The following is a 6,121-nucleotide window of genomic DNA, read 5'->3' on the forward strand; positions in this document are numbered from 1 at the left end:
TTCATTGTGCTTAATGACAGGCACTGACAGCAAAGCCGGAGCAGAACGTTTCGTGAAAAATTGATTGGCTTGAGCCTTCTGTCCAGCTATCGATACAGGAAGATTGGATGGGGCCTTTTCCTTGCGCAATGACAGGCACTGACAGCAAAGCCGGAGCAGAACGTTTCGTGAAAAAATTGATTGGCTTGAGCCTTCTGTCCAGCTATCGATACAGGAAGATTGGATGGGGCCTTTTCCTTGCGCAATGACAGGCACTGACAGCAAAGCTGGAGCAGAACGTTTCGTGAAAAATTGATTGGCTTGAGCCTTCTGTCCAGCTATCGATACAGGAAGATTGGATGGGGCCTTTTCATTGGGCTCAATGACAGGCACTGACAGCAAAGCCGGAGCAGAACGTTTCGTGAAAAATTGATTGGCTTGAGCCTTCTGTCCAGCTATCGATACAGGAAGATTGGATGGGGCCTTTTCATTGGGCTTAATGACAGGCACTGACAGCAAAGCCGGAGCAGAACGTTTCGTGAAAAATTGATTGGCTTGAGCCTTCTGTCCAGCTATCGATACAGGAAGATTGGATGAAGCCCTTTCATTGCGCTTAATGACAGGCACTGACAGCCAATCCGGAGCAGAACATTTTGTGAAAAAATGATTTGCTTGGGCCTTCTCTCCAGCTATCGATACAGGGAGATTGGATGGGGCCTTTTCATTGGGCCTAATGACAGGCACTGACAGCAAAGCCGGAGCAGAACGTTTCGTGAAAAATTGATTGGCTTGAGCTTTCTGTCCAGCTGTCGATACAGGAAGATTGGATGGGGCTATTTTATTGTGCCTAATGACAGGAACTGACAGCAAAGCTGGAGCAGAACGTTTCGCGAAAAATTGATTTGCTTGAGCCTTCTGTCCAGCTATCGATACAGGAAGATTAAATGGGGCCTTTTCATTGCGCCTAATGACAGTCACTGATAGCAAAGCCGGAGCAGAATGTTTCGTGAAAAATTGATTTGCTTGAGCCTTCTGTCCAGCTATCGATACAGGAAGATTGGATGAAGCCTTTTCATTGCGCCTAATGACAGGCACTGACAGCAAAGCCGGAGCAGAATGTTTCGTGTAAAATTGATTGGCTTGAGCCTTCTGTCCAGCTATCGATACAGGAAGATTGGATGGGGCCTTTTCCTTGCGCAATGACAGGCACTGACAGCAAAGCCGGAGCAGAACGTTTCGTGAAAAATTGATTGGCTTGAGCCTTGTGTCCTGCTATCGATACAGGAAGATTGGATGAAGCCTTTTCATTGCGCTTAATGACAGGCACTGACAGCAAAGCCGGAGCAGAATGTTTCGTGAAAAATTGATTTGCTTGAGCCTTCTGTCCAGCTATCGATACAGGAAGATTGGATGGGGCCTTTTCATTGCGCTTAATGACAGACACTGACAGCAAAGCCGGAGCAGAACCTTTCGTGAAAAATTTATTTGCTTGAGCATTCTGTCGAGCTATCGATACAGGATGATTGGATGGGGCCTTTTCATTGCGCTTAATGACAGGCACTGACAGCCAAGCTGGAGCAGAACATTTCGTGAAAAATTGATTTGCTTGAGCCTTCTGTCAAACTACCGATACAGGAAGATTGGATGGGGTCATTTCATTGCGCGAAAAAAAAAATGATTTGCTTGAGCCTTCTGTCCAGCTATCGATACAGGAAGATTGCGTAGGGCCTTTTCATTGGGCTTAATGACAGGCACTGACAGCAAAGCCGGAGCAGAACGTTTCGTGAAAAATTGATTGGCTTGAGCCTCCTGTCCAGCTATCGATACAGGAAGATTGGATGAAGCCTTTTCATTGCGCTTAATGACAGGAACTGACAGCAAAGCCGGAGCAGAACGTTTCGTGAAAAATTGATTGGCTTGAGCCTTCTGTCCAGCTATCGATACAGGAAGATTGGATGGGGCCTTTTCCTTGCGCAATGACAGGCACTGACAGCAAAGCCGGAGCAGAACGTTTCGTGAAAAATTGATTGGCTTGAGCCTTCTGTCCAGCTATCGATACAGGAAGATTGGATGGGGCCTTTTCATTGGGCTTAATGACAGGCACTGACAGCAAAGCCAGAGCAGAACGTTTCGTGAAAAATTGATTGGCTTGAGCCTTCTGTCCAGCTATCGATACAGGAAGATTGGATGGGGCCTTTTCATTGGGCTTAATGACAGGCACTGACAGCAAAGCCGGAGCAGAACGTTTCGTGAAAAATTGATTGGCTTGAGCCTTCTGTCCAGCTATCGATACAGGAAGATTGGATGAAGCCCTTTCATTGCGCTTAATGACAGGCACTGACAGCCAAGCCGGAGCAGAACATTTTGTGAAAAAATGATTTGCTTGGGCCTTCTCTCCAGCTATCGATACAGGAAGATTGGATGGGGCCTTTTAATTGGGCTTAATGACAGGCACTGACAGCAAAGCCGGAGCAGAACGTTTCGTGAAAAATTGATTGGCTTGAGCCTTCTGTCCAGCTATCGATACAGGAAGATTGGATGGGGCTATTTTATTGTGCTTAATGACAGGAACTGACAGCAAAGCCGGAGCAGAACATTTCGCGAAAAATTGATTTGCTTGAGCCTTCTGTCCAGCTATAGATACAGGAAGATTAAATGGGGCCTTTTCATTGCGCCTAATGACAGTCACTGATAGCAAAGCCGGAGCAGAACGTTTCGTGAAAAATTGATTTGCTTGAGCCTTCTGTCCAGCTATCGATACAGGAAGATTGGATGAAGCCTTTTCATTGCGCTTAATGACAGGCACTGACAGCAAAGCCGGAGCAGAATGTTTCGTGTAAAATTGATTGGCTTGAGCCTTCTGTCCAGCTATCGATACAGGAAGATTGGATGGGGCCTTTTCCTTGCGCAATGACAGGCACTGACAGCAAAGCCGGAGCAGAACGTTTCGTGAAAAATTGATTGGCTTGAGCCTTGTGTCGTGCTATCGATACAGGAAGATTGGATGAAGCCTTTTCATTGCGCTTAATGACAGGCACTGACAGCAAAGCCGGAGCAGAATGTTTCGTGAAAAATTGATTTGCTTGAGCCTTCTGTCCAGCTATCGATACAGGAAGATTGGATGGGGCCTTTTCATTGCGCTTAATGACAGACACTGACAGCAAAGCCGGAGCAGAACCTTTCGTGAAAAATTGATTTGCTTGAGCATTCTGTTGCGCTATCGATACAGGATGATTGGATGGGGCCTTTTCATTGCGCTTAATGACAGGCACTGACAGCCAAGCTGTTGCAGAACATTTCGTGAAAAATTGATTTGCTTGAGCCTTCTGTCCAACTACCGATACAGGAAGATTGGATGGGGTCATTTCATTGCGCGAAAAAAAAAATGATTTGTTTGAGCCTTCTGTCCAGCTATCGATACAGGAGGATTGCGTAGGGCCTTTTCATTGGCTCAATGACAGGCACTAACAGCAAAGCCGGAGCAGACCATTTCGTGAAAAAATGACTTGCTTGAGATTTCTGTCCAGCTATCGATACAGGAAGATTGGATGGGGCCTTTTCATTGTGCTTAATGACAGGCACTGACAGCAAAGCCGGAGCAGAACGTTTCGTGAAAAATTGATTTGCTTGGGCCTTCTGTCCAGCTATCGATACAGGAAGATTGGATGGGGCCTTTTCATTGCGCTTAATGACAGTCACTGACAGCAAAGCCGGAGCAGAACGTTTCGCGAAAAATTGATTTGCTTGAGCCTTCTGTCCAGCTATCGATACAGGAAGATTAAATGGGGCCTTTTCATTGCGCCTAATGACAGGCACTGACAGCAAATCCGGAGCAGAATGTTTCGTGAAAAATTGATTTGCTTGAGCCTTCTGTCCAGCTATCGATACAGGAAGATTGGATGGGGCCTTTTCATTGCGCTTAATGACAGACACTGACAGCAAAGCCGGAGCAGAACCTTTCGTGAAAAATTGATTTGCTTGAGCATTCTGTCGAGCTATCGATACAGGATGATTGGATGGGGCCTTTTCATTGCGCTTAATGACAGGCACTGACAGCCAAGCTGGAGCAGAACATTTCGGGAAAAATTGATTTGCTTGAGCCTTCTGTCCAACTACCGATACAGGAAGATTGGATGGGGTCATTTCATTGCGCGAAAAAAAAAATGATTTGCTTGGGCCTTCTGTCCAGCTATCGATACAGGAAGATTGCGTAGGGCCTTTTCATTGGGCTTAATGACAGGCACTGACAGCAAAGCCGGAGCAGAACGTTTCGTGAAAAATTGATTGGCTTGAGCCTTCTGTCCAGCTATCGATACAGGAAGATTGGATGGGGCCTTTTCATTGGGCTTAATGACAGGCACTGACAGCAAAGCCGGAGCAGAACGTTTCGAGAAAAATTGAATGGCTTGAGCCTTCTGTCCAGCTATCGATACAGGAAGATTGGATGAAGCCTTTTCATTGCGCTTAATGACAGGAACTGACAGCAAAGCCGGAGCAGAACGTTTCGTGAAAAATTGATTGGCTTGAACCTTCTGTCCAGCTATCGATACAGGAAGATTGGATGGGGCCTTTTCCTTGCGCAATGACAGGCACTGACAGCAAAGCCGGAGCAGAACATTTCGTGAAAAATTGATTGGCTTGAGCCTTCTGTCCAGCTATCGATACAGGAAGATTGGATGGGGCCTTTTCATTGGGCTTAATGACAGGCACTGACAGCAAAGCCAGAGCAGAACGTTTCGTGAAAAATTGATTGGCTTGAGCCTTCTGTCCAGCTATCGATACAGGAAGATTGGATGGGGCCTTTTCATTGGGCTTAATGACAGGCACTGACAGCAAAGCCGGAGCAGAACGTTTCGTGAAAAATTGATTGGCTTGAGCCTTCTGTCCAGCTATCGATACAGGAAGATTGGATGAAGCCCTTTCATTGCGCTTAATGACAGGCACTGACAGCCAAGCCGGAGCAGAACATTTTGTGAAAAAATGATTTGCTTGGGCCTTCTCTCCAGCTATCGATACAGGAAGATTGGATGGGGCCTTTTAATTGGGCTTAATGACAGGCACTGACAGCAAAGCCGGAGCAGAACGTTTCGTGAAAAAATGGTTTGCGTGAGCCTTCTGTTGAGCTATCGATACAGGAAGATTGGATGAAGCCTTTTCATTGCGCTTAATGACAGGAACTGACAGCAAAGCCGGAGCAGAACGTTTCGTGAAAAATTGATTGGCTTGAGCCTTCTGTCCAGCCATCGATACAGGAAGATTGGATGAAGCCTTTTCATTGTGCTTAATGACAGGCACTGACAGCAAAGCCGGAGCAGAACGTTTCGTGAAAAATTGATTGGCTTGAGCCTTCTGTCCAGCTATCGATACAGGAAGATTGGATGGGGCCTTTTCATTGGGCTTAATGACAGGCACTGACAGCAAAGCCGGAACAGAACGTTTCGTGAAAAATTGATTGGCTTGAGCCTTCTGTCCAGCTATCGATACAGGAAGATTGGATGGGGCCTTTTCATTGGGCTTAATGACAGGCACTGACAGCAAAGCCGGAGCAGAATGTTTCGTGTAAAATTGATTGGCTTGAGCCTTCTGTCCAGCTATCGATACAGGAAGATTGGATGGGGCCTTTTCCTTGCGCAATGACAGGCACTGACAGCAAAGCCGGAGCAGAATGTTTCGTGAAAAATTGATTTGCTTGAGCCTTCTGTCGAGCTATCGATACAGGAAGATTGGATGGGGCCTTTTCATTGCGCCTAATGACAGACACTGACAGCAAAGCCGGAGCAGAACCTTTCGTGAAAAATTGATTTGCTTGAGCATTCTGTCGAGCTATCGATAGAGGATGATTGGATGGGGCCTTTTCATTGCGCTTAATGACAGGCACTGACAGCCAAGCTGGAGCAGAACATTTCGTGAAAAATTGATTTGCTTGAGCCTTCTGTCCAACTACCGATACAGGAAGATTGGATGGGGTCATTTCATTGCGCGAAAAAAAAAATGATTTGCTTGAGCCTTCTGTCCAGCTATCGATACAGGAAGATTGCGTAGGGCCTTTTCATTGGGCTTAATGACAGGCACTGACAGCAAAGCCGGAGCAGAACGTTTCGTGAAAAATTGATTGGCTTGAGCCTTCTGTCCAGCTATCGAT

The sequence above is a fragment of the Haemaphysalis longicornis genome, unplaced genomic scaffold, assembly GCF_048455015.1.
Source record: "Haemaphysalis longicornis isolate Haplotype H1 unplaced genomic scaffold, Haemaphysalis longicornis Haplotype H1 scaffold_35, whole genome shotgun sequence".
Classification (NCBI taxonomy): domain Eukaryota; kingdom Metazoa; phylum Arthropoda; class Arachnida; order Ixodida; family Ixodidae; genus Haemaphysalis; species Haemaphysalis longicornis.